Here is a 10,845-nt window from a genome sequence, read left to right as displayed (position 1 = left end):
CCTTGACATGCATTCATTCCGCTTTCGACAAATCGTGCTATCGAAAAGGTGACTTTCCAAGAAACAAAAATGCGGAAAAACATCTTAACCACAAATTTCCCCCCTCTATTTAACAGGGAAAAAATGATTCTACTTAAGTTGACGTCTTTGAAAAAGTTATATTTCATAAATACAACTTAAAGAATTCCTTTGAAATTCACATGGAATATATTTCCCGCATTTAATATCACGGTAAAGTATTAGTTAAGTTCCTTCGATCTTGTGGTTTTGTAGAAAATATTTAATGTACGAGTCCAAAATCCTCGTTTTCTAAAAATAGTCTTTGTGAAGTATTTGTCTGAAAGAGGAACGAACTCGAGTTTCATAGAATTAGGTGACTGTTGTACATGTTTAATAATGGTGTTTGTTTTTTCTCTGGTCACGCACCGCAATAAGAAAAAATACCCAAATAATTATGAATGAGTTTAAAACGGAAAGCCAGTTTATTTATATGATGTAATTGATGACAGCACTGTGCAAATAGAAGTGTAAGATATTGCAAAAGTTAACTCAATATATTAAAGTGACCTTGAAAAGTTAAAGTGCAAAAGTCACGAAAACGGAAAATAGCTAAAGTTAGATTTTGCCTGACTTTAGGACCAGAGTATATGCTATTTCTGTGAGATTTCTTATTATTTGGAAAATATTTTAAAAAATCGTTTGCTATCACAATTTAGTTGCAAGATTAAGGAGTGGGTCCTCTGGTCATTGCGGGCGTATATACTTGTCGCCGGAGATCATTTTCTAAAGACCTACTTTTTAGGGTTTTGATTGCTCAATAAAAATCAACATGAGCTCAACTATACAGTCACACGATTTGCCTAAAATGATACTCATCTTCTTGACAAGAATGAAATCTACGTGGCAAACCTTCAAAGGCGTTATTCGAGGGCCCTTAACATGCAAAGCAACATCTACTACATGTACATCCAATAATTACTCGTGGAGCTTTTCCAAGATTTTGAGGGGTTAAATAGTATTCCTTGCCTGTCTAAATCCTGTTATATAGTTACTCCTGGGCTCGTCTGAAGACACGACATTTAATTTCACCACCAAAACGTTCCCCATTGTGAGAAAATGGGAAAAGGTCATACAAAGAGTTCGTCTGCGGTCGCAACAAAAGGTTTTAGAAATTTTTCATCGAGTTTTTTAAAGCAGGAGACTCAACCAAGTGTCAAATACTATGATACGTGGCTCATAGCCAAAATATAGTCTCAGACGAAAGCTACACCCATCACTGAATCGGCTGTTGAGATTCGTACTGTTCTTTTTTAAGCTCTGTGTAATATATCTCTTACTTGAAATCCTTGAAGGCAATTGTGGCTAATATCGAACGTTACCTGGGTGCTGTTATCCAAGCCACGCCCAGCTACACGTTCTCAAAACGGCTGAAAACTTGGACATCACAGCAAAATATCGTGAAGTTTTACATAGCTTTATCTATCATGAAATAGGGCTTAACATTTTAGTGGCCTATTTAAGCCAGTTTAAAAACTAAAAATAAACATTTTGACAATCAAAGGGACTAAAAACACTAGAAGCGATATTTTACTAGTAGAGCTAATATCCGCGATAACGGTAGAACTACAGACTAAAAACAGAGCTTTGCTTCGCAACGAAGAATAGCTGACCGCCCAACACCACCTTATAAATGGTCGTTGTTTTGAACACGCTCGCGTTCTTTAACTTTTATCACTTTTTTTCTTGTGAAACGCTTAACTTGTCTATGTAGACGTAATTTTATTTTAATGTGTCGCGCCGCCAGCCGTTTTCGGAAAGTCGTACCCGTAGCCAGCCTTCCATAATCTTCCGTGGACGTCGCGACAAGTGCCTCATTTGCGTCGCAAATTCACCTCATTTTGTGTCGTGCGCCAACCTTTCTATCTGTGTTTGTAACGGTGCAGACGCAATTTTCTTTTTAATACATGTCGTGTCGCCAGCCATTTTCGGAAAGTCGTACCCGTAGCCAGCCTTCCATGATCTTCCATGGACGTCGCGACAAGTGCCTCATTTGCCGCGCAAATTCACCTCATTTCGTGTCGCGCGCCTTGTCTTTAGCGTTTTTCTTTAGCAGTCTCCGCGTTGCCCGAGTGCGGTTTTTATTTTCAACCCCGCTGGCGACGTAAGTTTTCTTTATTTTCAAATATTCGCGTCGTTTGTTCAAGTAGACAACCCTTTATCGTTTTCAACAAAAGTTTCCCAAGCCATTTCCATTGAGTTTCTTTGTAGCTAACACTGATTTATCGGAAAATAACAAAAAAAAAAATTATTGGTTTACTGCCGTTATAACGGCGAATATCAATTGTAGTAGAGCGTATAGTTACTCTTTAAGGGGAGGCGCGGAATTTTTTTTTGTACTGTTCAAAATCACGGGTCAGGTATGCAAGCAGACATCGATCACTTAAGGTTTCCTTCCTGCCTATTAAAACCCGAAGAAAGAAGAAGATGTCTGCGTGCAAATTATTCAAGACAAACTCTTTTCGTTTTCAAATGACAAGTTTCTCTGGATGGTCTCTACGGCTGACAGTTCAGTTCCATTTTGCACTGAAATTTATCTGATGATAGGTCTTTTAATACGGGTCGTTATGAGGGCAAATTTAAGCTATTACTCTCTAAGGCTAAGGGGAGGCGCAGATTTTGATTTTCCGCACTGTTCAGAAAATGAATGCAAATGGACACCTCCCGCATCCTTCCTGCCTTCTGCCTCACAGGAAGGAAGGAGATGTCTTGGTCCATGGCCGGGCTATTCAAAAGAGGCTAATGACCCGGCATTATGCAGAAAAGTTTGTGAACTGAATAAAGTCCATTGCAAACACAAAACAGTGCCGCTTAAGAGGTTCTCAAAGTCTTTTCAAGTGACAAACATTGCGACACGCAATTTGTTTGAAAAGGCAGCAGAATTGGACCTGCAACGCCTGATAATATTTCTGATAAATCAAAGGCATTCTCGTACTATATGAGGGTATTTATCTTAACCGACCCCTCTTATACGATTTTTTTTACTAGCTATTATCCCTTCATTATCCCTCATATAGATATAGGTATTTTATCATTAATATCATTAATATCTACTAACTATGTTAATATTTTCAATAAGCACGAAATGAAAATGCAACAGAAATCAGCGGAACTCCGAAGAGTTGTCTAAATGTTTTTAGTGTAGAATGTAATATTCCGGATACATTGAACTTTCTCGGCTAAACTCCACACTAAAACAGGATGCGATCGTGCAGTTCTGGCTGTCTGTACGACTAAGAGTTTACTAAGAGTTTACGGTATTCGCCCCGGGGAGAGCATTAATGCGAATGAAGTACTGCAAACTACAATGATCTACTTCACATGTCCGCTAAATACAGAATAGTCCGCTTGAACGAACTAGAGTCGGTTTTGCCGGAAAAGTTGCCGAAGCATATTGAGAGCGTGTTTAGTAAGAATATTGTCAATATTTGGAAGACCGTTAATTCCCGTAAATTGTACGCATGAGAAAAAAAAACACTGTTCTCTTCTCATTTGACGCTTACTTGTTTTACTTTCTCGAGACAATTGTGCTTCGTGACTACTATCTGCTTAAACCCGCAGTTCTGTGCAAGAGGTTTTAATTTATTTTAATTAACGGTAGCCAAAAAAACCCTCAAGTTATTGAATTGTCTGATGCCACCGCAAAATTTTTTCCGCAATATCGTAAGATTTTTTGGCAAGTAAAGTAGAGAGTAATCTCTGTGTTTGTTCTAGACCTTTTGTTGAAGACTACGTGGAGATTTCGAGACAAACCTTGCATCTCAAGGGTAAATTAAATTTTATATTTATATAAAGGATCGCTTTCGAATCACTTCGTGTTGAGCTCTTTGTCTATGCCAATTTATTATGTTGGCTTTCCGGCTCGGCCACAGTTAGTTCAAAGACTACCGTTTGTATTCAGGACTATGCAAGATATCAAAGTATTATCAATGGCGCGTGAGCGTAAAAGGTCGTAAAAATGAGCAAAAGACGAACGCCGCCAGCGGAGGAGATGAACTCGCGCGTTTCACGAACCGCCACGTATACTCAATTTAATTTGCGGTTCGTTGTTTTTCAAACTAACATCATTATTCCCCTTTGAAGGCAATTCAATAGAAGACACGAGACGGGAAATTGAAAACGTATTTTTACTTTCTATAAGCATTGATATTCAAATGATAGCTGGTTTATGAGTAGTCGGTCAAGGTAATCTAGCTTGAACAAAAGGCAATTGTTTATCTGGGCAAAACACGTTAATTTTCGCGCGCGCGCGAAGATTTAGGCGCGAAACTGTTCATACTGCTGGTTATTTTGTAAAGTTTAAACACCAAAATGCGACATTTAAGTTGTAAAATTACAGAACTTGTTCTTAAGATTTGTTTTAAAAGCTTCTAAGGCACTTTTATAGCCATGGCTTAGCTTGAAGTGGCTGCAAACTTGTAGTGTTCTAAATTACATAATTAAAATAAATACATAAATTATGCAATTTATGAGAGGTTAGATTTGGCGCGAAAATTTGGCGCACATGTGCCGGGTATCCGACAACAACAGTATTGTTCTATTATATGCTTTTGTTGGTAATTTCGCAACCTGTTTTTGAATTTATCCCCTAAATGGATTGAATTACTTTAAACAACGGAAGGCAAATAGTAGAGAGTTCACATACTTGAAAATACAATCAAATACGAGGCAGAAAATGTCCTTGTCGTTAAGGAGAAGTCTATAGATAGGCTTAAAATAACTGCCATACTCAACTCCTCATGTCATTTATCAATATGTGCTTAAGCACCAGAATAATTCTTCAAAATTGACACATAATATGACTATGGCAGTTCTTCGCCTCATTATTCCATTTGAAGCTTTCTAAGTTCGTTCACCTAATTTAATCCTCAGTTTTCTTCTATTAAATAATTTATCATCTCTTTTAGTTTTTTATACCTGAAACAAAAATTCATGATTTACCAAGACCCTCCAAAATTCCCTTAACGCACTCAGTCAACTATTGAGGATCGAAACGTAATGCATATTTTTATCTTTAAATTTCCGAAGATTTAATTTACGAGAGGCTATGCCGCAATAAAATATCACAATATAAACTTGACTGATTTTACCAGAACATGAGCTAAGTTAAGCATGAGTTACTTTGCCTTGATTACGAAAGAATCGCTTCAAACCAACGAAAGCTGGGACATATAGAAATCAATAAGTTCCAGTTAATACATAAAAATATATAAAAGACTGAATTAAAAGAAACATCATTGCTTTAAAGTTCAGCTCATTTCCTGTCCCACGGAGCATAAGTGACTGTCAGTGATTTCCTCTTCCGAAATTTTATTTTTGCTTTGTTAAAAATTCTCCACTCATACAAACGGTTAACATCCTGTAAACATTTTCTTTCACTTCTACTCCTCTACTTTCCGCTCGAACGCGTACATATAGTCAATTCGATACGCGCGCGCGACCAACGCGATTCTTACACGCGCTTTCTCGTATCTACGAATTCGAAGCACGGCGTACCACGCGGTAAGACTTTGTTTCTTGTTAAGGTTCCACGCTACACTAAAATAGCAAGAAACATTGATGCTTTCCACTGCTAGCTGCGTTAGGTATGTTTGGTATTGAGTATAAACTGAATTCCAAACCGGTAACTAGCGATGGCAGATGTGTTTTGAACAGTCGTTCTGGCTCATTTCACCCAGCTGCAGTCGTTCGTTCATGAATTAAAAACAAACGCGCGAAAATAAAAATAAAAACTCTGCATGCAACATGCAGCAAACATCCCTCCGTAAAACACGCCGAATTTTACTTGTTTACCTCAAGAATGCAACCACAGTTTACGTTTGTAACAAACTCGTTCACTTCCGATAAAATTATCACCGATGGTTGTACAATGTGTAACCAATGGTTAAGGCCCAGTAGCTAATGAACTTATCTGTCGACTTCTCAGATCGTGACTTCTAGGAGACTGCAGACTGCATAAATTCTAGTTAAGCTTGGCGTTGATTAAAAAAAAATCTGAAATTTGTTTAATGTTAGTTACTGAACAAATCGGAAATATATGTTCAATGATCTATTCAAGAAGTTTTCGCCAAGGTATTAGCGCTTCATATTCGATCACAAAGAATGGGTCTTACAAGTTTCATTCATGCATTGTACAATTCCATTGTATTTCACTGTCAGGAACTGCATCAGAAGTGATCAGTGCTGCTTTAAGGACACAAAACCGTGGTTATTGTCCTGGCTTTTAGCGAAAAAAAAAACACGTCTTTATCACCTCAAACTTTTAGCACAAACTGGCATAAGTGTTGATGTAAACAGTGTAAAGTATGCTTTGCCCTTAAAAAACGCGCGCGCGCTCACGCGCGATTTCGAGTAGTCCGCGTGAACAATCTTACCAAGCTTCGGTAGATTTTAAAATAATGAAGGTTCCAAAAAGTTCCATTTGTACAAACTTTTACGCAGTCATTATCTAAAGGAGCTAATCCGCCTCTTTTAATATGTTATTGAGTCTATTGCACGGCAAATTTTGTCCGTTTTGTGTCGATCACTGTTCAGAGTTCTTTCGAATTTTCGAAAGCAGTAGATATTATAATCGAAGCGGTAGATGCTGCTGTGTAAGAACTATTCTTCTCAAGCTGAGCGAGCGCCGATCGAAAACCAACATAACTATTTCGCTGGAGATAATTGAAATAAAAAGTTTTTGTTTGCAGGATAAATCAAAGAAGAAAGCGTGGTGTTTCGATAACAATCGTACCGCGATACTGAACAAAACCGTTGCGAATTGCCCCGGGGCATTTATAAACAAACACCGCGCAAACAGGAAAAAATGCCAAGGCGAGTAGCAACTCGAAAACACGATAGTTTTTCTCCCATTTTTGCCTCATTCATTGCATTTCTACGGCGAGGCTATTCACAGGTTTGCGATCGATGTTACCTAAAAAAGCCAAGCTTGTTCAAGAACGGTCTAAAAAGTTGGAAATAATTTATTCAAAGCTTCGAGAGAAACACAAAAATCTCTGCATGGGTAACTTTCACTCGGTAGGTTGCAAGAGCCTATATTTGTGTATTGTTCACAAAGCTCTCAAAGTTTATGTTTCTAAATACATGTCATACTGCAAAGGTTTTAAATTCAAATCGTGTAACAATTTCCAGGAAAGTACTTAAAGTACACTTCTTCGCAACGAAGTACTTTTTGCAACATTAAATTCAACTTTTTCACGGCTGACGAGGGAGGGCGTCGCATTAAGAAAACTCATTTGCCGTTATTGAAGTTTCCACTTGACCTATGTTGTTAAGGAGGTCATCAATATAGAACATGAGTTTGCATGGTATGATAGCCTTTCAAAAGTTTGAGTGTTTTCAAAGAACATTGCTTTGGGACTTTCGCACGAAATGTTTTCTTTGCACGGCATGGCTAGAAATAACTCCACCGATTAAATACCTTAGGATTAGTTTAAAGTTCCCGAGTTTGAACAAGTCTGCCAGCTTTTAATAAACTAGAATTATGTTAACTGACTCTCTCTCTCTCCTTCTTCTCTCTATTTACGAAACAAAATTGTTATGTCGGCAGTTAATAATTAATAAAATCTTCTAGATTTTCCGCGAAGGCCTTATAGACCCTTTTATAGTTCGGTTAATTAGTATTTGAACAATGCAAGCGGTTTTCTTTGCAAACAGTTAATTAACCAACTTTAACCACAAATGCACATGTAACCGGAAAATTAACGCTAGCTTAGGTCAGGCTATGCTTAATCTCATTCAAATCCAAAACGGAATAAATTGAAAGAGTATTGGATTAGTTCTGTCGCCAACCCAAGCCGTTTTTACAATGCGGGCGGGTAGTCTGCACGAATTTTTTAAACAAAAAACTACAAACAATCTTAAAATGACATTTAGTAGAGGAGATCTGTTTAAAATAAACAAAAGAGCAGCGACTAAATGCTTAAATATATTTCCTGTCCTAAAAACCTCCGCTTTCGGTGTCTTCGGTTTTTGAGATAATCAGTTGCATGGAATATTGGTTGGAATTTTTGCTTTGCATGTTCACATTTTTTTTAACAATAGTTTTAGAATTTACTTAGCACAGTAGCATCTAAGATCAATAATTTTATAGTTAAAATACGCTATATTTCATCAAAAACTTAATTTTGTGATACTAAACTATCTGAATTGAGCATTAAACAAAATGTATTGTATTCTTCATAATTGTACACTCATGCATACAAACGAATTTCAAAACGCACTGTTTGCTAGAAAGCAATGATGCCAAGACAAAAATAGCAGTTGGGAATTTATTTGACTTTTAACCACAAAAACTTCGCACCTTTCTCCGATTTTGTAACTCTAAACGTTTAATCGAACCTGAGAATTTCGATATGGGCATTTTTCCTCGCGTGGGAAGTAATAGTTTAAGTAGGAAAATGTAAGGCAAGCGTCGAAAGTGAAATACTTAATTAATCTTCTTTCGATATTGCTGGTCTATATGCGGATACGTTATTTCAGGAAATTCTGTTGTTTTTTTTTTTTCAGACACGAAACACCGTTGTCACAGAATTAAAACTACTAAATCTGTGCTCGTGCTAATTACAAGAGCCAAGTTTTCGAAAGTTTGGAAATGTTCTCGAATATATTTTTATACGTGATGTTTGCCATTTATCAGTGTGGATTATAAACAACGCTGACGCAAAACTCTTGAACCGAGGATAAAAAATAATAATTCTATTCTTTGTCAGCGTTAAAGCGAACAATAGCGTTTCATACCCACAAAATTCCTTTTAATTTTAACAGACGTAGCGTCCCTACAGGAATTTTATTATCAGCGATGGAATCAAGCGATCAATAAACGTTTATTTTATCAGCGAAAATCGGACAAGCGTTGAATTAAAATATCACAGCCAGGTTTCATCGTATCCCATGGTATTGTTTTTCTAAGCAGTGATTCGAAAGGATTCTTAAAAAAATACGGGATTTGAAATAAAATGAGGGTCAAATTTGTTTTGAATGAGGTGTTTATAACAGACATTGAGCGTCACTGTTTTTAAAAGGGTTCCGACTTTAAATGGGTTTTTAATCACCCACTGCTAAGCCACTGAAGTGCGAAGTGACGATGCAAGATTCAATTGCAGTTTTTAAGCATTTAGCCAGAAAACTTATTCAAAGTGTAGCCCCGGATTGTTTTAAAGCTCTACTTTCGAACTTTTGGGCGATTTTTCTCTTTCAGGGAGAACGAGAAAGCCAACAGTGCAAGACAGCACGACTGATGAGAAATTTTATGCAAAACCCAACCCAATTCTTATGCAAATCACAAGCAATATAACTGCTTCAAGAAATTGTGCGCTTCAGTAGTTTTGCAACTTTTTTGTTTTTAATGACGCGTAGGTCGAAAAACAACATCATGAATTGGCCTTTTTTTGTCGCCCACATTTCGGGGGAATGTTCAGCCGTACTTTTAATGCTTCTTCAAGTTTGCAACAAGTGTTTTTTGCGTTGAAATTGTCAACATTCCCTAGGTCTGGTTCGAAAGCGGAAATTTATTTCGCACGACCATATATCACAGCTTAACTGTGGGAGGAGTTTAGGTCAAAAGGGCCAAGATTATTAGATTTGCATTGTTTTTGGACAGCCCTGTACGTGTTTTAATATTACTTCATCGGGACACTACGCAATGCTAAAATAATGCGTTTGCCCTTCAACCACAAAGATAAGGCATCGATTTTCTGCAATTTTGCCATGATAAGAACACTTCAAAAATGCGTGAAATCCGCGCGTTTTTTTAAGCTCGGTGGATTGTTTACCCGTATCCTGGTAGCCGATTCCATTTACAAGTGTTCATTATATTAGACCCCCAATGTTTGAGTTTCCATAACAAAAGAATACCGAACGTCCGACTGCATGTTATGAATTCAGAAATTATTAATTTGACTGGTGGTATGTTTGTCCCTAAGCAATAGACTTTCGAGCCACGGAACGCGCTAATACAATGCTTAACTATCGAAATCAATGCTAACACTAATCAAGGTTTCAAATCGCAAGCTGATTTCAGCCGTTTCGAGTTGAACGCACTGGAGTAATGTTTTCGCACATAAAGGTGTTTTTCAGATCTTTCTACTTTATTTCCCCGCCCATCTTCACGGTTGACTTAAAACTCTTCCCGTTTTGCATTTTAATTGCATTGTATCTAAGAGCTCCAACGGAAAACAAGCTTGCATTGTTTTCCGCTGTTTGGTTAAAATATTTCATGCTTTGAAGAAACGTGCTCTAGTCTTGTTCAAAAGCTGTGCTACAGTTAGCGCGAGCAACATTGTTACGGTTATGCCGAATTTTTGTTAAGCATTTGATTTGATTTGGTCGACAGTAAACTGGTTGTGCATTTGTTGCTAGAGATTGATAACAAAAGTTTGTTTGCGATCGTATTTGTGTATGATGTAACATCTTTTTAAACTGAGTGTAATCTCCACAAAAAAGGCCATCAAAAATTCCAATGAAGTTACATGGAACCCAATTAGCAATTTAACTTACTCAATCAACTTAGAAATCAGAGTAGACATTTAAACCAAACAGTGTTTTCAACAAAAAACCTTTTAGCAGCCTCATCTTTAAACATAAGTTTAATTATAGTGCATACCTCGGGCGTGTGGGAAACTTAATTTGAAAATTTTAAACCAAAGGGACGCCACAGAGGAATGCATATTTTACTGGGAAAAATGTTATCTCCGATTTATCTGTTATCAAGTTAACGGAAAATATTGCTTTTGAGAGTCGAAAGGAACGCTATATTTTGAAGAGGGCCACGATAATCGTTTTGAAAGT

At 37.2% G+C, this 10,845-nt stretch overlaps 1 pseudogene across 1 annotated transcript in view; it reads left to right on the top strand.

Annotated features, from left to right (window-relative positions):
- The window catches only part of LOC144647951 (kelch-like protein 40), a 5,886-nt pseudogene extending 4,393 nt beyond the window's left edge, over positions 1-1,493 (top strand). The window contains exon 3 of the transcript XR_013569652.1: positions 1,353-1,493. The product of XR_013569652.1 is annotated as a kelch-like protein 40 (transcript). The remainder of the gene's footprint in view (positions 1-1,352) is intronic.
- The last annotated feature ends 9,352 nt before the right edge of the window (positions 1,494-10,845 follow it).

Source organism: Oculina patagonica, chromosome 4 (genome assembly GCF_052425735.1).
Source record: "Oculina patagonica isolate OP01 chromosome 4, crgOcupat, whole genome shotgun sequence".
Taxonomy (NCBI): domain Eukaryota; kingdom Metazoa; phylum Cnidaria; class Anthozoa; order Scleractinia; family Oculinidae; genus Oculina; species Oculina patagonica.
The sequence above is the reverse complement of the archived record's forward strand: the minus strand, read 5'-3'. Positions and strand labels throughout refer to the sequence as shown.